The sequence below is a fragment of the Periplaneta americana genome, chromosome 2 (genome assembly GCF_040183065.1).
Source record: "Periplaneta americana isolate PAMFEO1 chromosome 2, P.americana_PAMFEO1_priV1, whole genome shotgun sequence".
Lineage (NCBI taxonomy): Eukaryota > Metazoa > Arthropoda > Insecta > Blattodea > Blattidae > Periplaneta > Periplaneta americana.
Window position 1 is genome coordinate 82,240,304 of NC_091118.1, and position 25,261 is coordinate 82,265,564.

The following is a 25,261-nucleotide window of genomic DNA, read 5'->3' on the forward strand; positions in this document are numbered from 1 at the left end:
CTATTTATAATTTCAAAACTTTCAGATAGTGAAAGGTGCCTATTTTGGAGACTTTTGAGCGTTTTTATGATGCATGAAAATGTATGCTGAATGTGAGCTAAGTCATTCTTCACACTTATGTCACAGGTAACTGTTTTCGCAGTATCAATTGAGACTGCATCTTCAGAGTCCAATGCAAGGAGAACATTGTTAATAGAGTCTATATGTTCGGCATAATATTCAACTGCTTCTAGCCATGTACCCCATCTAGTTAAAATTGGCTTTGGTGGCAATGGAATTTCAGGGTACATTTCTTTCAACACGTTAACTCTACTGGGAGCTTTGAGAAATACTTTTTTCACTGATGAAATCAACAAATCTACTTTAGGGAAATTGTCTCTGACCACTTCTGCCACACGATGAAATGCATGCGCCACACAAGTAAAATGAGTCAATTTAGGATATACAACAGATAATGCTTGTCCAGCTTTGACCATATAAGGGACAGCATCGCTAATAAAGAATAACACATTATCGTACATAATACCCTTTGGCCACAGGATACCCATAGCTTCGTTGAACAGTTTAACTATAGTTTTGTTATTGCACTTTTCTAGAACATCACAATGTAAAAGAATTCGTTCAGAATATTGTTCACTTAACAAACCGATAACTACATTACCAACAAGTCTACCTTCTTTGTCGGGAGTCTCATCAATGGAAACCCAAATTGAACTATCTTTAATTTCATCTCTTATCTTCTGTATTGTCTCATCGTAGATGGATGGAGCATACGTCTTCCTAAGTGTTGACTCATCCGGGATTGTATGTTGAGTATATTTTTCAAGGAATTCCCTGAAGACCTTATTCTTTAGTTTGTAGAGAGGAATATCAGCAGAGATGAGAGAACGGCACAGGTCGATGTTAAACTCAGATCTTACATTCGATGTTGTTGGTTGTGTTAAAAACAATTGTCTCTGCTTGGAATTTAGTTGTTTGTTGGCCTGATGTTTACTAGTTGTAATGTGTTGTTGCACCAGGAACTTTTGTGTAGATGATACTGCACACTGACACAAATTACAAAATAATATTTTATTGTCAGTTGATAAACCATCTTCTTTAAATTCTGAAATGTAACTTGTTAGTTTTGATTTTAAATTGACTGAATGACGTACTTTTGGCATATTTAACGTCTTTATAGTATGATTTACAAAACTGAACCTATGTGTACTCTGACTGGCATTTAACTGTTGAGCTGCACAACTGAAGTCTGTTAAAAATTTTAAATTAAATTAATACAGTTTTGTAACTTACTTTCCCATTGTTGATAGGACTGCTAATTTTCAAATAACTCTGATGTTAAAGGGATTACTGAACATGTGTTTAAATCTCTATTGTTGAAATGTATTTTTAAAAGTTAATGGAATTTTGTTTTGTTTTATTGTTAAACCTAATATAATATGGACTGTTTTATATGAAATATGGAAAATATATGGAAATTAACGAAAATATGTACTAAACTCTAAAATATGGAAAAATATGGAAAATAAAAGTAGGATTTTTCAACCCTACACATTGTGAAACATAAAGATAATGCAAAATATAAATTATATTAGCTTTATAAGTAAATATGTATTTACATATAAATCCTTTCCCTGCTCATAATTAAGGTTAATTTAATTACATCAAAAGTAATAGTATAATACATGGCGTTCTACACCAGGTGTTACATCGGTAGGCTAGGATTTTTTGGGTCAAAACATATTTCCACCTCCAGTATTTTTAAATTTTATAAACATATTATGCACTGCATGACAACTAATAAAATTTCATACCTGAAAATACTTCTGGAAAACTACATTGCACTTATGGGACAGAGTTAGTGAGTGCATGACAAACACAAACGATTGCTGTTGTGTAGTAAGCCGAGAAAAATGTATTCTACTCACGTTCACCATAAAAGAAATTAGCTGTAATAACTGCTAGGCCAAGCAGGAAATTGAACTCCCTTGAAAAAATGGGTGAGCCCAATAACTGTCTTATGTTATTTTAATGTCATTTCGGTTATCGATCTTACATAAAATAAGGCACGTAAAAGAAATTCACAACAGCTGCAGAAGTAGATGGAGTTGTATTGTATTGTATTTATTAACATTCCATGGTATTCATACATTGCTTTACAGCTAGAATATGGATCAAGTCAAAAAACTTAATACTATTATAAAATCTTAATTTATAGTCACAGTCTAGATGAAATATATACAGACGAGATTTACAATATTGTCTACTAGTACAACACATAGTTTTAGTATCATTTTCATGAAGTGTTATTGAATGTCATATATTCACCTACAGAATAGAAGGCGTGAGAAATTAGGTACTTCTTTAATTCGGCCCTAAATAATTGTATGTTTTGAGTTTCATTTTTTATATCGATAGGGAGGCTATTAAAAATTTTTACTGCCATATAACGAACTCACTTTTTGATAGCACGATAGACTTGCCGATGGAGTATGAAAGTCATTTTTTTGACGTGTATTTATTCTATGAACTGTTGAATTAGTTACAAAGTTTTCACGATTACATACGAGAAAGATTATTAATGAAAAGATATACTGAAAAGCCATGGGCATTATTTGTAGTTTTTTTAAAATACCCATAGTCCTACAAGATTCCCTAGATTTGGCACCTACTATTATTCTAATTATTATTTTTTGTAATAGAAATATATTGTTACTATCTGTGGAATTTCCCCAGAATATTATTCCAAAACTCATTATCGAGTGGAAGTATGCAAAGTATATTGTCTTTAAGGTATTGATATTTACTATCTTTTGCATAGCTATAATAGCAAAACAAGCTGAATTTAGTTTGGGGGGAAATTTCTTTAACATGATTTTTCCAATTTAACACATCGATTTTTAAGCCAAGAAATTTGGTTGTTATTGTATCTAATAGGGATCTATTATTAATTATTGCGCTAGAAATTTGCCACGTTGAATTTGGACAGGATTTAAATTGAATTATGTTAGTTTTGTTACAATTTAATATCAATTTATTGACTGAGAACCAGTCACATATTTTGAAGAGAATTTCCTCTGTTGAAGATTGGAATGTGTTGGAGTTATTGGCTGTAATTACGATACTTGTGTCATCTGCAAATAATATGGGAAGACCTACATCTCTTATTAGGGGGGCAAGATCATTTATAAACACTAGAAAAAGTAGGGGACCTAATATTGATCCTTGAGGAATTCCATTATTAATAGTTCCCCACGTCGATGCAGATTTCATAGTTGTATTGATTTCAACTTTCTGTTTCCTATCTATGAGATATGAGTGAAACCATTGGTGTGCAACACCTTTAATTCCATAATAATCTAATTCATCTACCAGCATTTTATGATTTATACAGTCAAATGCTTTGGATAAATCACAGAAAATGCCTCCAACTTGTAATTTTTTATTAACTGCCTCTAGAATTTTGTCAGTTAAACTAAATGTTGCATTTTCTGTGCCTTTATTTTCCCTAAATCCAAATTGTTCTGGGACTAAAATGTTGTATCTTTCTAGATGATGATATAATCTTTTATACATTACTTTTTCAAAGATTTTGGAGAAGACTGGTAGAAGTGATATGGGTCTGTAATTTTCTGGAGACGTTGTTTCTCCCTTTTTGAAGATAGGAATAACCACTGAATATTTTAATCTCTCCGGAAATATACCATTGAACATGGAATAGATACATAAATAACTTAATGGCCCAGCCATAATATGTGAACTCGCTTTTAATAATTTGCTTGTTATTTCATCATACCCTGAGGAGTTTTTTGACTTTAGATTTTTAATGATTGCAATTATTTCTTGTTTGTTTGTTGGAAATATTTGAATATTTGGGAATTTTGTCGGAAAATGTTGCGTTAAAGAATCTAAACTCTTAGTAACATTATCTTGGGGGATGTTGAGGTTATCAGTTATTGTAAGAAAATATTTGTTAAATATGTTTGCAATTTCATTTGGGTCTGACGTTTTTGTGTTGTTAGATATAAGGGTATAGTTTGTTACTTTACTTTTTGATCGTCCACTTTCTTTTTTAGTTATGTTCCAAGTTGTTTTGATTTTATTATCAGAGTTTCGTATTGTTGTATTATAGTGTAATTCTTTAGCTTTTTGAATTACTTTGTCTAATATTTTTGAATAATTTTTATAGTGTTGTTTTAAGTTTGTATCATTACTATTTCTGCTCTGTAAGTATAATGATCTCTTGGTTTTGCATGAGATTGTAATACCTTGTGTAATCCATCTATTGTTACATATTGTTTTATTTTTATACTTTACAGGAAAACTGGATTCAAAAATATTTAGAAATGTTTTATGAAACTCGTTGAATTTACTGTTCATATCACTCTGACTGTATACTGATTCCCATATTTCATTTTTAAGATTTATTTCAAAATTATTTAATGATTCGCTGTTTATATTTCTGAATCTCACTTTAATTGTTTTTTTTTTTTTTTGATGATGTGTTAATATTTATTCTTAGGAGTTGAGCATCGTGATCCAAAAGACCATTAATTATTGGGGTTGTTTGAGATATACCTATTTTTTCTTTTCCGATGAATATGTTGTCTATTGCAGTAGCTGAATCCCCTTGTATTCTGGTCGGAAAGTTTACTGTGTAAATTAAATTGAAAGATGCTAGCAATGAATTTAGTTGATCTTTCCTTTTGCTTTCTGTTAGATAATCCACATTGATATCTCCGCAAATAATGCATTCACGTTTCAGTTTCTGTAAGTATTCTAGTGCCTTTTCCAATAAATGAATAAAATTTTCGTAGTCTCCAGATGGTGCTCTATATAGACATATTATAATGAAATTATATATTTCATTTTCTAATTCAACAGCACAAATTTCTAAATCCCTGTCTTTGCAAAAATGTGAAAGATCAATATTTTTTAAATTAAGTTCAGATTTGAGAAATACACTCACGCGTCCATCCTCAAGGTAAGGAAAGAAAACAGGCCCACTGTACAGTACATAATGTCCATTGAATAATAAACCAATAATAAAATCGCCTGTTATAGGAGAATGGGATAGTTTCAAGAACACCATACCGAGAGAGTACAAAAACATTAAGTAAATACATGATATTGGCGCTACCAATTTGGAGTAGTAATAGGTATAATGCAACATCGAATAACTCCCAATAAGCCAGTTCCTCAACTCTATTTGCAGATATCAGCGTTCAAAATATTTACACAATTTTTTAATTTCGAATCAATCAATAAAATTATCAGTCTGTTTGTACTTATCTGTCTACGAGTCCCTTCCAATGTCTGCTAATAAATTTCAATCAAATAGGTCTGTACATAGCCTATGTAGGTCTATGTTTGTATCCTTCAGAAGGTTGTAACTCATTTTAACGTCTTCAGTCGCTCTCAGTAGTAGAGTAGTAGTAGCAGTAGTAGTAACAGCAGTAGTAGGCCTAGTGGTATTGCCTTAAGAATTCTTTCATCTTCAGAGGTTATTAAAGGCCGAAATTCAACGTGGCTTACAAACTTTGCCCAGAACCTTTTATCGGGGAGAGTGTGTTTGTACCTATCATAAAGCTGCGATAAGATCTCTTCAACAATACTTACTTCTCTCCCAGAGGAAGTCATATTATAGATTTTGTCTTTAAAATCCATTGTTTTCGGACAGAGTTGAACCTTGGATCCAACTACTAGCATGGTAACCGCTAGACCACCGAGTACCATTCGAGTGTTTGAGAATTATTGGATTAAGTAGATTAAGGCTAGACTATTAACATTCTTGTGAAATGTTATAAAAATGTTAGATCTGTCTCAGGAACATTTTACAATACTGTGTCTTCAATGAAGAATATTAGATTTTCAAGATATTAATGCCCCTAATAATTTACATTCTAATATACGTAATTAGTGCATAATTTTATCTAAAGCCGTGCAATAGTTTTTAATGTGTCAACAATATAATGATCAATATAAAATGTAATGTGGTATTAGTACTAGAAAGGTAGCTCAGGATATGGAATAAAGATGATGTCTTAGGATGTTAATTGATAGCTTCAATGACTCAATAGCTACAACTTTGACGATAGTTTATATTTTAAAGCATTTGCAGAAAGTGTGGAGACGAATGGTGATGGTTCCTCTTGCACAAATAAACATACAATAACTTATATATCGCTAAGATGGTAGGCATTTTTATAGTACGGAATGGTCAGTTCATAGATCTTTTTTCTTTCCGTCGTAAGTCTTCTCAATACCTTAATAGTTGAATAAGGTAGTGAAACTGCGAATTTGTAGCTTTAGTTGTGTTTTATTGTTATTATTATTATTATGATTATGATTATTATTATTATTATTATTATTATTATTATTAATATTATTATTATTATTACTATTACATTTCTTGAAATTACATATTTTGATGTAGGTTTTAATTTTTTCGTAAAACTGTTTAAAATACAATAATATTAAATCTTTGAAATCGCTATTGAATATGAAAAGTTCAACTGTAATCATAAACAGATTACAGGTAGTATGTATTCTACTGGATAGGCTTACTAACGATGAATTCTGTCTGAGGTCATCTCCCTTTGTTACCTTTATATTTCTTCAGATTATTATAGTTTTAACTGTTATACACTAAATTACCTTTAAACGGTCGTGTGATTTGTTTTCTAAATTAATCATATTTGTAAGCCCGCATTTGAGTTCTGGCTCAGACTGTTTCATTTGGGACTGCCACAGAGCGAAAGGCATGACTAGCTGAATGTCGCGTGAATGAGATGGCCCGATCTCAAGTTGAGCGTCGCCAGAGTGTGGCCTGCAGCACGCTCCGTGTTAATTGGATCAGCGCTCAGCTGCTGCCCCAACCCTCACCTGCCGCACCTCCCTCCACATCCCGCAGCACCAACTCTAATCATTTTCGCATATGGCTCTCATAATTTGATACTATGTTGGAGCAGGTACAGGCATGGGGCATGGGGGTCGAGGTCAGTGGAGTGTGACCCGCATTCCAATCCCAGACATTGCAGAGTTGCCTTGCGGTCAGTCTGTCACGATTTCTGACAGATAGGCCTATGCTTGATAATAAATTCAACAATTATAATTAAATTTGTGATATGTGTAGGAAAAGTAAAATTTCACTCTGAAAATGACGTTCTGGGAGTAGAATTTTAATGTACAGAAGTAATAAAACTACAAAAAAAAAAAAAAAAAAACAAACAATTAAATATTCATCTCACAGTTAAAACCTCAAAGCAAATTTAGTCATGTATTTTTTTTATTTTATTGGGTTATTTTATGACGCTATATCAACATCTCAGGTTATTTAGCGTCTGAATGATATGAAGGTGATAATCCCGGTGAAATGAGTCCGGGGTCCAGCACCGATAGTTACCCAGCATTTGCTCATATTGGGTTGAGGGAAAACCCCGGAAAAACCTCAACCAGGTAACTTGCCCCGACCGGGATTCGAACCCGTGCCACCTGGTTTCGCGACTTTAGTCACATACAGTGCTTCTAAATCAATACGGTTTTTGTTTGATAATTGCTCATTTATTGGATCCAGGCTATTATCATACAGTCACGAAGCTTGAGTTGTTGAGGGTACTAGGAACAATAGACTGTGCCGGTACTATTTCGCAGATGAGGCGATAGCAGCGATCCTAGTGGTTAGCAACTATCTATGGATGCATATGCCCTACGTATTGAGCTTCGTGACTGTATATATTAGACTGTGCTATTACCAAGAGCTATAACCCAAAACTGGACGTTAAGTGCAGTGTTGTAGTAATGTACATAGAACAGTTCTCTGTAACAGATAACTTACGTCTCCCTCCAAAACGTTGCATGCTTTTACATCTTCGCCACAATATAAATACCCAAAAGTCTCACACCACGTTGAACACCAATATAAAAAAGAAATAAAAATCTGGATAGTTATGCAATCAGACATGAGAAGAAAAATAAATCAGCCAAGGAATCGAAAAGAACTCTCGTTTATTACCAATATTACGTAATGTACAGTGTAAGGTTTTTCAAAAGTAATAGGTAATTTCAATTGTTCTTATCTCTGTTATTCTATATTCTATGGGGTTCTCAAATTTTTTGCCCCGAGTACCACTAATTCAGTGCACTGAAAACTCAAGTGGCACCTACAGAAGTAATGTAGGGATTTACCGTGAATTAAAGTACTTTCATAATTAAATTTATTAGGTTTAAGAATTCAGATCTTACTGTAGAAGATGCTGAGGATTAGAGTGACCAGATTCACATCGATAACAAAAGGGGACACAAAGCTTCAAAAAGGAGGCCATTGTTCGAAAAAATAGGATAGAAAATATGTAGGCCTATTTAGATTTAGGCTTAGGCCTATGTTATACTTTAAATTACGTCAATGTATATATTACAAAATACTTACAGTACAGATTTAGGCTTATATCATACGGGATTATGTACCTTCAATCCACTATAGATCTTTATGATACTGACCAGAACACAGATATTGACACAGACAGAGTACCGCAACTGTTTTCCCTGCTGCTTGCCGACGATGCGGCGCTCTGATTGGTTCACGTAACCTCGCGCGCTGCTCTGGACCAAAGCCCTCTAGTAGAGGCATAAGATAACCATTAAATTCAATTAAATCAGTTTTCTTCTTGGTTTAAAGACAGTAAAATACTACAGTGTTGTGCATATGGATGTTACACAAGGGAAGAAAAATGTGTAGGCCTACATCTTTATCGGATACCTCGAGGGCAGAGGGACAAGAAAAAACAAGAAAAATTTGGGTAACAAGGATAAACCGTGACAAATGAACATCTAAAAACTCTCGATTATGCGAAGTGAATATGGTATTAACGCTGGTAAGTATTTCGTCGCAAATGGTGATTATTTCCTATACATAATGTAATATGTAATGAAACTTTTATTTTAGTAGGTTATTTTACGACGCTTTATCAACATCTTAGGCTATTTAGCGTGTGAATGAGATGAAGGTGATAATTCCGGTGAAATGAGTCCGGGGTCCAACAGCGAAAGTTACCCAGCATTTGCTCATATTGGGTTGAGGGAAAACCCCTGAAAAAACCTCAGCCAGGTAACTTGCCCCGACCGGGAATCGAACCCGGGCAACCTGGTTTCGCGGCTAGACGCGGTAACCGTTACTCCACAGGTGTGGACTGTAACGTAACGTAACATAATATATAATGTAATATAATATAGGATATCCAAACTTTTTTCTCACGAATCACTTTCGAATTCCAAAAAAAGTTCGGGGTTCCCCAAATTAATATTATGAAAGACTTCGTATAGGCTAGATACACTTTCTTTAGGGGCTTTAAATGTTATGACACACCAAATACTCTTGTAAGTATTTTTCATAATCTTGAAAGGTTCATATCAACTAAATAACCTTATTTAATATCGACAACACATTAATTACCATGCATAGCCATTAGTTCATGAAAACAGTATAGCTTCCCTTCTAGTGTAACACCTTACAATGTAATATTGATTTCTGTGTTTTGACGTTCAATTTAGAAAGTAAATTACCATAATAAGTACGAATTATATAAGAAAAAGTAATATAAAATAAACATGCTTACAGTGGAGCTCTACTTTGCTGTATACGAGTATTTCTATGATTTCAGTAATAGCTATCATGAATGTTGCTGTTACCTCGTCTGACAAATTTCTTCGAAATTGGTGAAAATCAAAGAAAGTTGAATTCTATGTCTGGTGCGACATCCAGGCGATGACGGTATTCTGATTTTTTCTTTGTTATCTTTGTTTTTATTAGCCACCGATCCATAGAAATGGCACTGTACGAAAATTAATATTTAATAAGTTTATTAAGCTAGGAACTGTAACCTCACGGCTTTTCATAAACACGTTACACAGATTTCTAACACAAACACATGAATGAATATTAATAACTAATAATAACATTCTTTGTCACGAAACTATATGCTCTTTTCATTACGAAAGGATCCGCTTTCACTGTTCGAAAAACTTATACTTAATGCTTCGGACTAACTTAACACAAACTAATGTAGAACCGTCGAGAGTGACTATCGAACTGAACTGATAGTAAAGCCGTCAGAAAAAAAAAATGACGTTTAAAGTCAAAGAAGTACTGGAGAAGGATTTTTATAAAGCTGAAGGACAAGAAATCTTTATTTTGAAAGAAAAAGTGGCACATAGCCTAAGTCTCTTGAAAATAAAAGCTTTGTTACACGTGCACTTAGAATTGGGAGAGAAATAAAATCATAAAAACGAGACATGATGTTCTCACAAGTTCAACGAAAAAAAAAAAAAAAAAAAAAAAGGAAAAAACGGCAAACCTTGCCCTTCAACATTCTCAAATAATGATCTTTCTTCCTATATAAAAGAGTAGTTACCCATTTTTAAAGTTACTGTTTTCGTAACGCGGTAAGTGGCTTGGGCGACACTTTCATTGTTTCGTTTTAAAAATTCAGTATCTATCATTCCACTGTGGCTGTCTGAGGACCACTAGAAGAAAAAAAATGATTCAGCTATAAAAATTATTTTACTTTTAACATACTTTAGTTACTGCTTAAGGATGGTCAATATTTTTTCTTCCCCTTTTATGACTCTGTCTTTCCGAATATTATATTCAACAAAATTCTTCCCCTTTTACGATCATGTATGCTACATAACGAAGAGGTGATTTCCAATGTAAAGTTACAACACATTATTTACCAGTATAACTAAAAACTGTCCTCTAAATAAGTCTCCGAACTTATTACAGATATTCCTAAATGAAACAACATATTAATTTGTTATTAATTAAAAGGACATAATAAATCACGGATTCCCTGGTAATTGTTGGCGGATCCCTGTGGATTCGCGGAGCACATTTTGGGAACCATTGACATAATGTAATACGAGTGTAATGTATAATATACAGGGTGTAACAGGACCTCAACGACAAACTTTGAGGAATGATGGGTCACACAGAGAGGATCATTTTTTGTTAAGGAACGTAAGCTCGATGACATGTCCTTTAGGAACTATGAATCCAAAAGTTAGTTGTCCAGTATTCTTTTTTTTTTTTTTACAGAAATGAAATTTAATTTTCCACGCATGATCTGACAATTTACAACAGCTATTAAAATTACATACCATGTTACAGTACCTCAATACACTTTTGGCACCTTAGCAGCATTCATCATACAACTTTGTTAAGCATGGCAGTGTTGTGTTGGATTGTTGGATGGTAAGACGGATTGAAGATGCACCAGTTAGATCAATAACAAACTACAGCAGAGTAAGAGAGATGATAACGACTTAAGGCGCACACTTATGCAACATACTTGATGCGGAATGCGCTTCTAAAAAGGATGCATAATTTATAAAGGACGTGTCATCGAGCATATGTTCTTTAACAAAAAATGACCCTCTCTGTGTGATCTATCATTCCTCAAAGTTTGTCGGTGAGGTCCTGTTACACCCTGTATAATATAATATAATATCTGTGTAGTGTAATATAATGTAATATGATATAATAATATATAAAACAAATAAATATAATATAATATAATATAATATAATATAATATAATATAATATAATATAATATAATATACGTGATACATAATATGTAATATATTATATAGCTTAATTCTATTATTATATATAATACATAATTAAATAATAAAATAGGCTATGTATTACAGCTCTCTTATTTTTCATAACATTTTCCATTTTAAATACCTATTGGTCGGGAAGCTGGCACTAATGAATTGGAAACCGGCACTGCGGAGGAATCTACAGATTTGCCCATTCCACCACAAGAATGTAACAATGACCAGAAGAAAGATTCACAGCAGAAGGAGCAGGAAATTGGTGTGCTTCAACGCCAGCTTGATCCGATCAAAAAGCAGTTAAACAAATCCTTGAAAGAAAATGAATCACTGACAGAAAGGTTAGATAAGTTTGTAAATTATGACCAAATACATTTCCTAAAAAAGGATACAATAATATTTGCAGTAGGCCTATATATTTACTCTCCCTTCTTGCCAGAGCTAATACGCGAATAACAAGTATTTGCAATGATTTTAATTGAGATATTACTTTTAAAAGTTCATAGTGTCATGCGTGAGACATTTAGCTACATGTCAGTATATTTACAATTATTATGAGCGCCCTAGAATGGAATTTGCAGCATGAAAACCGAGAAAGAGCGTCAATTACCCAATTCCAGCAATGTTAACAGAGTGAGCGCTTGGATCCAGCCGCCGACCTTTGCGGTACTCTATGTAGAGCTCTAATATTGACCAGAGTCGGTAGTCCGTGGATATCCAGAGTACCGCAATCGTTTGAGCCGGCAAATGCCGACAAATCCGCCATTGTTAGTCCAGCGCGCGCTATGCAGTATACAGTTGCATAGGGAAAGAATATAATTTAAGTGCGAAAAAATGCAATGCTGCTGTGTTCAGAACTGTTCACAGAGAACTGAAAAAAGCGCACATTTGTTTTCTCTGTGACAAGGTGAAAGAAATAAGGAAAAAGGAAAAAAGTGACTATAAATATAAAAAGGAACGATCCACTACTTAAGCGAGCATACATTGTGAGATTAATGAATGACTGCATTTTGACATTTATTTTTTCAAAAATTGGGCCCCAAGATATTTTTATTATAACTAATCTAGAATTTAAGTTCTTTCAGCAATGATATTTCTACATAAAACAAATTAAAATCACGTACCAATTAGGATCAGTGTCAAATTTTTACGATCTTCTCCCTTTGAAATCAAGCATTTCTGAATTTAATTCTATTTGCTATTTGCAACAATTACATAATATATTTGTGAAGTTCTGAATTCATTCTTGAGACAAGATTGTATTGTTTGGCTCGATTGGAAAATGCGGAGACTGTAGAAACTAGAAACACTATTAAGGTTAGACTGATGTGAAATTTCAATTTTCTAAACTATTCTAGGTAGATCTCTAAAATTTTGAACTTTTAATTTGTAATTTTAAATTGTGTAAATTTAGGTTTCCTAAAATTGCTACTATTATGCCCAGAATTTTTGTCTACATACTTGTCAGATCATCAGAAACAAAACTTACTATACAATGTTCCTTTTATTTTACTAAAAAAATTATTTAAAATATTTAATGCACTAAAATTGTTAAAATAGAAAAAAAATTCAACTCGAGCGTAAAAAATAGTATTAAAAATGCCTTTTATTGATATTCTGGTTGATATGTCTATATATATATATATATATATATATATATATATATATATATATATATACACAGTATATGAGGCAGTACATCTCACTTGACGATATGTGTCAGAGGAAGAACAATTGTTTGTATGCATCTGAAGTCTGATTAGTGGAATATGTACCTAATCGGCGAAGTATGCATTGGAGGGAGAAAGGAACTGGCTACCCTACCCCATTATCTCCTGGCCTAGTTGTCTCATGAGTGATGCCTTATTGGTGGTACTTATGAGATTCAAACATGTCTTCGGACATTTGACTAAACAACAGCAACAACAAAAAATATAAGTGTCATGTATAATCCTGATAGTAAGTTTTGTTAAGAACATATTCAAAAACCTCTAATGATTATTGTAATACAGTAAACTCTATGTAAACTGTAAGAATTGTTTATGTATTTTCGCGATATGACTTCCTAAGCTAAAACGACATAAAATAAATAAATTTTAAAAAAACCTCTACAAAAATTCATGTACGTAGTACAAAATCTGTAGAAAGAGTTGAATTTTTAGCACTGCAAAATTTACAGTAAATTAAAGTTCAGAAAATTCACTTCAAAGTTTTGGATGATAATAATGAACCAGGTCTCTGTCTTCTTTATTTTCTAGGCATTTTGAAACATATAGACCTAGCATATTATATACAGAACTTACCCTTATATACACTACCACGCTGTGCACACCTAACCTACACTAGTAAATAAAGGTGACTAAAAAAACTATGTAAACTTATGAAAACACTATAATAGATAAATATTATTTACAAATCACTATAGACTGTAGACACTATTATAACACTAACAATAAAACTGTTAGAAACTTGCAAATATTTCTTGTATCACAAACAAAAACCAAGCATGGAAAACACGTTGTTATGGCTACTAGCAACAAATGGAATCTTCCTTTAGACAAGAGTTGTACTCTCCTTTGTAACTGAATGTTTTTTTAAAGGAAAGCAGCCTTTGAAGTAGGCCTAACACCTGTTGGATTCTATGAAGAAATATTTAGAGAAGTCGAGAAGCTACACTGGATCAATCGGAAATCTAATATAATAAATAATGTATGAAATAGAGCGTAATTTCCTAAATGGTCGCAGAATTCAGAGTGGAGGGCGTGGACGGAGCATTTAAATTAACAGTCAGAGCCCGCAGCCTTTTAAAAATGTGACCCTAAATACCTGATAGACCGGTCGTATGGTCATGAAAATTGGGAGAGGGCATCTTTAAACCAAAAATGAATTTTTAAAGGTAAAAACAAAGAAACGATTTTTTGTCAAAAATGACAAAACCTCACGTCAGTGAATCCTTGGGGACATTATACTGAAATTACTAACTTCCATATTTTTAAAGCTAAATTCACAAAATGTTTATCACTAGTATATCTGGTTGATAACACATGTAAAAAATTTCGTCTCTCTACGATAAGTGGTTTGCATTTTATTAATAACTTAATAGAATAATATTGTATTGCTTTACACAAAAAGTCTGTTGCGTCACAATTCACATTATTTTTAATTGATATTCACTTATATGATTCTTTATTTACATTGGAACAAACATTACTATTGGAATTTTCTGTACAGGGAATGGGTAAATTACTAGGAAATTGTATGGCTATTAATTTTTTATTTTTTATAATAAAAATTCTAGTAATTTACTGATTAATTTTACAGCAAACCCTATAGTAAGCTTTGATTCCATGTATGTAAGGATCCATATAAGTGAAAATCACTTAAGAATAATGTCAATTGTAGTGCAAGCGCGAAATTTCAGTATAGTGTCCCCTTATATGTGGAAGCCGGAGAATTCGCACGAGGAATGTAGTTGGAAATGTTTAGATTTATTGTTATTTTATTTTAAATATTGTTGTTTTCATTTGTTACTTGTAATTTATTAAGTTCTTGTTGCTGTAATACCTACAACTGTGACGTTTATGAAGGAGTGTATTGAACACTTAAATATATTTATGCTATTATAATTATTAAATGAAGATTTTTTTACATTAGTATGTTGACTGACAATAATGCCCTATAATGTAAGAAGATCCTTTAAACGTTTTTGCCCTTCAAATTAAAAATATCTAAGTTTTACTTTAAATATTCCAATCCCTAGTGTGTTGAAGAGGACAAACAACGGCGGCCGACTCGGTGATTGCGCTACTCTGGTATATCCACGGACTCTGATATTGACTGTGGAGAGGTGACATCTCGAGGGCAAAGTTTTAACTATACAAAAGTCGCTTTTCCGTAACGCTGGCTTCGTGTACATTCCGCGTTTTTTGTTGTCCGGAGGTAAAGATTAAAATGCAATGACTTACCTGCTTTCCGTTCTGAAACATGATAGTTCCTTACGTTGAAATGAAAGTGTAACGTAGAAGAAAAATCTGTTAAACATCTTTTAATTCGGTGGATCGTACTATATCACTTATATTATAAGTCTGGCAGCTTAAACTGTTTACACTCTATATGCATTGCTCCGTTTCATACGAAATAGTAAATTATACAAATTTAAAATTCACAAAACTTCTTCAGATCAATGTCATCATTAGGAGACGAGTGTAAATCAGTGCGGAGCAATGCAGGAATTACAATTCCAGAGAGTTTTCGAACAAAATTCTAGGTAGACTAGATATAAGTTTGGAACAAAGCAGGAAAATATTTTATGGGGAAATAACAAGAAGAAAATAAGTGGAAATCATGACTGGGCAGACGAAAGATTACAATATGAAGCAAGGATTTGGTAAAAGTATTAGTAGGCAAGGATAGAAGGATGTAAGTTGAAACTAAAACCAATATTTGTAAAGGTGAAGCAATGATTATTGATGACGTCATGAATATTATTAATAAGCGAAGATAGATCGATATAAGGTGAACTGGAAACTATGATCATGAAAGGATTTAGTAAAATTGTACATTTTAGAATAAGTTAAATTAAAAGTACTAAGTTTTAATGAAGGATAGGATACAAGTATTATTAGGGGATAGAAATAAGAGGCTAGGCTATAGTTAATAGTGAAAGGAAAAACGAACCTGTTTCATTACGAAGAAATTACTATGATAAGTATTAGTAAGCATAGTTGTAACAATACAAGTCGAACTAGGAAAAAGATCTGGTAAAGAATAAGTAAAATTGTCAAGTCTTAGAATAAGTTAGGTTTTAATGAAGGATAAATGAAAATGATTATTTATGATAGAAATAAAAGGATATTGTTAACTATTAAGAAAGAGGAAGAAGCAAGACAGAGAGAAATAGAGAATATGAGAAATAGTTCTCAAAGAGTGATTAGACATGACTATGTGTGACAAGTACAGGAGAAAGGGATCAATATGATGTACTTAACAACAAGAGGGCATAAAAGTATGTGTTAAGTATAAAGAACTTTCTGCAGTGAATATATCATGAATGTAGGCCTAGGCTAGTAGTGGCACTGTTTATGAAAATGTGAGATCCACTATTACAAGAAAGAAATTGTTGACGTAAATTATATCATATATATGATAGTATCAAAATTGCAGCTGAGCAGAGCATAGGTTATTATGAAACTAAGAAAAAGAAACCGTGGTTTGATGAAGATTGTTGCATGGTAGTAGAAAGAAGGAAACAGGCAAAATTGAAATTCTTACAGGATCCAGTTGAGGAGATTAGAGATAATTATTTCAATGAAAGATGGGAAGCAAGTCGTACACTTAGGAATAAAAAGAGAGGTTACTTGAAGGAAAAACTGAATGAGGTAGAAACAAATAGTAAGAATAAAAACATTCGAGATTTATATAAGGGTATAAAGGAATTTAAGAACGGATATCAGTCAAGGGTAAACGTGATCAAGGATGAGAATGGTGACTTGCTTGCAGACTCTTCATCAATCCTAAACAGATGGAAAAACTATTTTGCGCAACTACTAAATGTACATAGGCCAAATAGAAATTATCGGCACGATATTGAAATACAAACTGCTGAGCCATTTATACCCGAACCCACGATTTCAGAAGTCGAAATTGCGATAGAAAATCTGAAAAAGTACAAGTCTCCAGGTATCGATCAAATTCCAGCAGAATTAATACAAGAGGGTGGAAGTGCATTATATAGCGAAATTTATAAACTTGTACTTGCTATTTGGGAAAAGGAAATTGTACCAGAACAATGGAAGGAGTCCATAATTGTACCTATTTTTAAAAAGGGGGACAAAACCAACTGTGGTAACTTTCGAGGAATATCACTTTTGTTGACGTCGTACAAAATTTTGTCCAATATTCTTTTGAGGAGATTAACTCCGTACGTAGATGAAATTATTGGGGATCATCAGTGCGGTTTTCGGCGTAATAGATCGACTATTGATCAGATTTTTTGTATTCGGCAGATAATGGAGAAAAAATGGGAGTATAAGGGTACAGTACATCAGTTATTCATAGATTTCAAAAAGGCATATGACTCGGTTAAGAGGGAAGTATTATATGATATTCTTATTGAATTTGGTATTCCCAAGAAACTAGTTCGATTAATTAAAATGTGTCTCAGTGAAACATACAGCAGGGTCCGTATAGGTCAGATTCTATCTGATCCTTTTCCAATTCACTGCGGGCTAAAGCAGGGAGATGCACTATCACCTTTACTTTTTAACTTCGCTTTAGAATATGCCATTAGGAAAGTTCAGGATAACAGGCAGGGTTTGGAATTGAACGGGCTACATCAGCTTCTTGTCTATGCAGATGACGTGAATAAGTTAGGAGAAAATACACAAACGGTTAGGGAAAACACGGAAATTTTACTTGAAGCAAGTAAAGCGATCGGTTTGGAAGTAAATCCCGAAAAGACAAAGAATATGATTATGTCTCGTGACGGGAATATTGTACGAAATGGAAATATAAATATTGGAGATTTATCCTTCGAAGAGGTGGAAAAATTCAAATATCTTGGAGCAACAGTAACAAATGTAAATGACACTCGGGAGGAAATTAAACGCAGAATAAATATGGGAAATGCGTGTTATTATTCGGTTGAGAAGCTCTTATCATCCAGTCTGCTGTCCAAAAATCTGAAAGTTAGAATTTATAAAACAGTCATATTACCGGTTCTTCTATATGGCTGTGAAACTTGGACTCTCACTCTGAGAGAGGAACATAGGTTAAGGGTGTTTGAGAATAAGATGCTTAGGAAAATATTTGGGGCTAAGCGGGATGAAGTTACAGGAGAATGGAGAAAGTTAAACAACACAGAACTGCACGCATTGCATTCTTCACCTGACATAATTAGGAACTTGAAATCCAGACGTTTGAGATGGGCAGGGCATGTAGCACGTACGGGCGAATCCAGAAATGCATATAGAGTGTTAGTTGGGAGCCCGGAGGGAAAAAGACCTTTAGGGAGGCCGAGACGTAGATGGGAGGATAATATTAAAATGTATTTGAGGGAGGTGGGGTATGATGATAGAGACTGGCTTAATCTTGCACAGGATAGGGACCGATGGCGGGCTTATGTGAGGGCGGCAATGAACCTTCGGGTTCCTTAAAAGCCATTTGTAAGTAAGTAATATTATATATTATCATATATTATATCATATATCATATATTACTTACTTATGATATTCTTATGATACTTACATATGATATTCTTATTGAATTTGGTATTCCCAAGAAACTAGTTCGATTAATTAAAATGTGTCTCAGTGAAACATACAGCAGAGTCCGTATAAGTCAGTTTCTATCTGATGCTTTTCCAATTCACTGCGGGCTAAAGCAGGGAGATGCACTATCACCTTTACTTTTTAACTTCGCTTTAGAATATGCCATGAGGAAAGTTCAGGGTAACAGGCAGGGTTTGGAATTTAACGGGTTACATCATCTTCTTGTCTATGACTATGACGTGAAGATGTTAGGAGAAAATACACAAACGGTTAGGGAAAACACGGAAATTCTACTTGAAGCAAGTAAAGCAATCGATTTGGAAGTAAATCCCGAAAAGAAAAAGTATATGATTATGTCTCGTGACCAGAATATTGTACGAAATGGAAATATAAAATTTGGAGATTTATCCTTCGAAGAGGTGGAAAAATTCAAATATCTCAGAGCAATAGTAACAAATATAAATGACACTCGGGAGGAAATTAAACACAGAATAAATATGGGAAATGCGTGTTATTATTCGGTTGAGAAGCTTTTATCATCCAGTCTGCTGTCAAAGAATCTGAAAGTTAGAATTTATAAAACAGTTATATTACCGGTTCTTCTGTATGGTTGTGAAACTTGGACTCTCACTCTGAGAGAGGAACATAGGTTGAGGGTGTTTGAGAAGCCATTTGTAAGTAAGTAAGTATTACTTACTTACTGGTTTTTAAGGAACCTGGAGGTTCATTGCCGCCCTCACATAAGCCCACCATTGGTCCATATCCTGAGCAAGATTAATCCAGTCTCTATGATCATATCCCACCTCCCTCAAATCCATTTTAATATTATCTTCCCATCTACGTCTCGGCCTCCCCAAAGGTCTTTTTCCCTCCGACCTTCCAACTAACACTCTATATGCATTTCTGGATTCGCCCATAAGTCCTACATGTCCTGCCTATCTCAAACGTCTGGATTTAATGTTCCTAATTATGTCAGATGAAGAATACATTGCGTGCAGTTCTGTGTTGTGTAACTTTCTCCATTCTCCTGTAACGTCATCCCTCTTAGCCCCAAATATTTTCCTAAGCACCTTATTCTCAAACACCCTTAACCTATGTTCCTCTCTCAAAGTGAGAGTCCAAGATTCACAACCATAAAGAACAACCGATAATATAACTGTTTTATAAATTCTAACTTTCAAATTTTTTAACAGCAGACTGGATGATAAAAGCTTCTCAACCGAATAATAACAGGTATTTCCCATATTTATTCTGTGTTTAATTTCCTCCATCACCATTTCCACATTAAAAAAAAATGTACATTTATGCGATTAGTAGGGAAATAAAAGAATATTATGAAAATTAATACAAAATCAGTATTAGAACACTTAGCCTATATAATATAAGGACAAATATTTTGACTACGCACAATGAATCAACATTTTTTTATACATAAATTATGTTTTTTGTGTAGAAATATCAATTTAATGTAATTTACTTCTTTGGATAGTTAAAACTTTCACGAAAGCACGACATTGTGTAGGGCCTAATATATTCTTTCGTCTTCTTAATATCATATATGTTTCCCCACTAAAATACATTTATAATTGGAACGAAGGAACAAGTTTCAGGCAGTAAGGTCTTACAAATTATTATGTGAGTAGCTCAGCTACCGTGGAGGAGATTCAAGTAGTTCACCTGTTAGCAGCAGATGTGACTGCACAATAAGAGTGCAACCGCACTGCGTCGTGTACAACGGATAATTGATATGTTGTAGTATCACTGAAAATGTAATTTAAATTACATGAGCAAGCCGACTCCGTTCAAAATTAACGACTTCCCGGCCACATAATAAGAACGTATTATTCTACATCATCGCAAGAAATTTAACTTTCATTTCCAAGAAAACCTCCTCCTACTGGAAGCAAAGTACTTTAAGCCACCTTGATAACGCAGTTGGCAAGCACTGCCTTACGATGATTGCGGACTCGGGTTGATATCCCCGTGATGGCGGAGTCGTATTTGTGGTGGACAAAGTCAGATTCCTGAGGGATTTTCTCGGGGTTCTCCCGTTTACTTCCATCATTCGGCCATATTTTTCTATTTCAATATTCATTATCATCCTCCTCCTCTTCCTGCTCCTGCTCCTCCTCCTCCTCCTCATCATCATCATCATCATCATCATCATCATAATCACTTCAATAGTAAATTACAGCCACCGGCGTAACTCGGTCAGCTGAGGATCCTGTCTGCTGCCGATCCGAAGTTCCGCCCGGGCGTAGGTTCGATTCCCGTTCGAGATGATTGCCTGGTTGGGTTTTTCCGAGATTTTCCACAACCGTAAGGCAAATTTCATGTAATCTATGGCGAATCCTCGGCCTCATCTCGCCAAATACCATCTCGCTATTATCAATCCCATCGATGTTAAATAACCTAGTAATTGATATAGCGTTGTTAAATAAAAAGTAAAGGAATGTTATTTACCATAATGATGCAGATGTAATATATTGATTGGTATAAGGACAGCATCAGTCTGAGGAGGCTAGAAGACTAAGAAACTCGGGATTGAAAGGACACTCTAATGGAATGGATCTTTAGCCTACATGGCTAAAATCGAGAGATGGCACCACATAGCTGAGTCACAATGTCTACAAAGAGCGACCATTCGGACTCAAATAATCATCCTCACGTAAAGGATTGGTATGGCACAATAAACCTCGAATTGCGATAGGCCTAGTAGCCTCTAGGGCCTCCCTCCATATGAAGGAGAAAACGAAAGGTGTCTTAAACTGGTCAAAAGCAGTGCACTATTTTCTTCCTGCTGAAACTGATAAGAAAAAATTTAACTGTGTCAATTGGCCAATACGAAACTGCCTATTGAAGGATGCACTGGAATGAATGATGAACGGAAGAAAAGTTTGAGGCAGAAGGAGATATCACATGATAGAAAACATATTTAGATATAGATTTATGCGGAGACTAAGAAGAAACAGGAAAGATTGGAGTATACTGGGTTTGCAGTGAAAAACCTGCCCCTCAGCAGAAAACCATGAATGAATAAATTAAAGTTCTAATTCAGTATCTCCTTTGGAATGACATTTCAAATAATATCTTGAATTACACACTCATACTTATTTTTAGATATACAATCCATTTTATTTTATTTCCATCTCCGTTTCAATACATTTATCCCATTTATCTTTTTATACACTCTGTAATAGTTTATAACATATTTGTATACTTCGTAAGCATATTATTTCTGAACAATTATTTCTACTTTTTCTTAATAGTCACAGATCAGTGCAGATGTTGCAATATCTGCAGGACTGTACAATAGTAAGTATATGGGCTAATTTTGTTCTTTTTCTTGAGGTGTTTCTGATAGACCCACATATCTATTGGTTGGCTGCCTGGCTTTTCGAATGACGGACCTGGAGTGAATTAATGCAATTAAGCTTATTGTGCGTTCTATGCAATGATTGGTCCAGTCCGACAGGTGACCTGGTGGCATTCGTGAATGCAATACTGACAAGCAGGTCATTCTACTTCAACTACTTCCCCACGAGTACTTGATAAACCCCAAGTCCCTAGAACCTATATCAGCACCGGAAATCCCTAATACTGCTAAGAGTTCATCCCACACTGCTCTGACTATTGAGGATGATAGATGAAATGAGAGGGAGGAGAAGACTGTTGGTAGAATGAAAGACTGAAAAAAGAGTACTCCAGGGAAAATCTCTGCAAAGTCTGTTTTGTCCAGCACAAATTCCATCACGAGCAGGCCGGGAATCGAAACCGGGCCATATAGATGGAAGACCAGATCGCTACTACAGCTCCTGAGATTCTTCATTCATGCAGACATTTTAGACATTTCATTAATTCCATTTTGTTTTCATATTATATGCTTAAGGTCACTCATCTAATTTATATTTTGCCTCATATGTAATATTTTATATAATTTGTCAACTTCGTAACAGTATTATGTCTCCTCATTTAACTAATTCCTACTTTTATATCGAAGTCGGTCTTTAATATAAAACTTGCCAAAACTCTACTATTTTATTCTATATGTTTTTTCTTTGTTGTCTCTTTTCTTGAAGTGTTCTCTGTATCTACTGGTATTTGTGCAGCTTTCTAGAGTGCTCAAATTAATCATTAAATATCCTACATATGATGTAACAACGCTGATATTATAAATAGAATATTTTCTGCTTCCTGTCAATATTCTGTAACCTCAGACGCTGTATTAAGCACTAGGTTATTTAGGATCGATAGGATTGGTGATAGCAAGATGAGATATGTAGAGGGTTCACCATAGATTACCTGACATTCGCCTTACGGTTAGGGAAAACCTCGGAAAAACTCAATCAGATAATCAGCCCAAGTGGGAATCGAGCCCACGCTCGAGTGTTGTCCTGGATTAGTAGGAAAAAGAAAAACATTGAAAGAACAGAATTTATGCTCATGACAAATGTTACGAAAATGTGAAGGATCTAAAAGACGCGATAATCCACACATGCTCTGAGATTTCTCATTCTTTAATGTTTTGGTTTTGTTCGATATTATTTTTCTTTCATGATGTTTTAATTATTTTTATTTCGTCCATTAAATTTAATTAATCTTGCTGATTTTAAGTAGAATTATTGTACAGTGAATTTCGTTGTGTTTTAGCACTTTAACAGAAGTATTATTTCCATTATTTCTACCTCTTCCCCATGTAACAGTGTGAAACTCGAAGTTAAATGCGATATATATATATATATATATTTTTTTTTTAATTACTGTAGAGGAAACTGGTTGCCGCTCTCATGTTCGAATATTACAGGACACTATTTTAAACTGCTTAAGGATTTGAGCACATATCTCGCGAATAAGACGAAGTTTGTACTGTCTTGGTTTGCTCTGTCATGTTTGAACGTTGCACAATACTAGTCGGTACTTTGAGCTGTGCGTTTTTTTAATATACCTTATTTTATTTCAAGGAGTGCAGTTCGGTGGATCCTTTACAGATTTATGACTTCCTACACAAACACCTCTGACAATTCCATCCTGTCCCCTAGTCCCAACATTGCACAGTTGTCACAATCCTGATGACCTTCGAAATTATGCAGTGAAACTGACGGGATTCTTGGAATTCGGAAAAGATGCGGCAACTCTGCCTCCACGTGGATTTGACGGGCACCTGTCAATTCTTTTGAACGAGAGTTGTGATTGGTTACTGACAGGAGGAGACAAGATTTCCGTTACAGTATGGAAGACATTTATTTATGACAACCTATTAGTAGTGGGCAGTAGAAGGTCTGTCGGCAAAGTCCTTTCTATGAAACTGCACTCCATGAAAAAAAATTGAGTATACTAACCACACCCATGCGCATCGCTGCACTTTCTAAAAACAGAATTTTTTCTCTTAGAATAGCTCAGTAACTCATGGTATCAAAGGGATTAAGCATTTTTATATAACAACTTATAATCAACTCCCATTAGAATACAAAGTTTCACCAAACTCCCCGGATTTTAAGAAATGTTTAAGAAAGAACATTTTTGGCAAGATTGTTTATTTTATTGATTCTAGTTCATATTAACACTTGTTTAAAAACTTAAAATTGTATTAGTCGATACGTTAAAAGTGTTGAAATTTAAAATAGGTTATGTACCTTAGACAGATGTCCCGTTTCGACGCCTGTGCTGCGTCATCTTCAGTATCCTACGAACTATTGTTGTTCCTGCTGATCTTGAATTCCGACATTTGTCTTTATTTTACTCGGTTTGTTTATTTGATGGTTTCATACTTTTCTTCCTTTCTCGACAAGGCTTCAGTGATACCTTACTGTTATTACATTTATTTTCTTTCTTTAATTCTTGTCACGTTTTATGTTTTTCACAGACTGTAGTTTGGGAAAGGAATGGGCCACAATCCAATGGCGCTAGAGCTCATTCTTGAGCCTTGGCCTCCCAAAGCTTTTGTCTCCATGCTGATCTATTTTGTGCGACCACCTATCCCATTATCTCCTGGTCTAGTTGCCTCATAAGTGGTGCCTAGTTGCCTCTTAAGTTGTGCCTTGTTTGTACCACTTGTGAGGTTCAGACATGTCTTCGCACAGTTGACTTACTCGATCGGTCATGCTCATTAAATTAAAAAAAGGTTTTAAATAAATTTCTTCCGTTTGTTATACAAGGACACCTTAAATAATCACAGAGTCATTTGTTTTCATTTTATTATATCAGCATGGTATATATATATATATATCGGCCCTATGGAAATTTTGCTAAGAACAAGACTTGTCGGAAACATTTTTTGAAGCAAAGTTTGTTATGCAATATTATCCTAAAAAATCAATAATAAGCGAAATATTTGTTTATTCAGTTCTCCTTATATCATCCCTTTTAAAGACAGTATTTT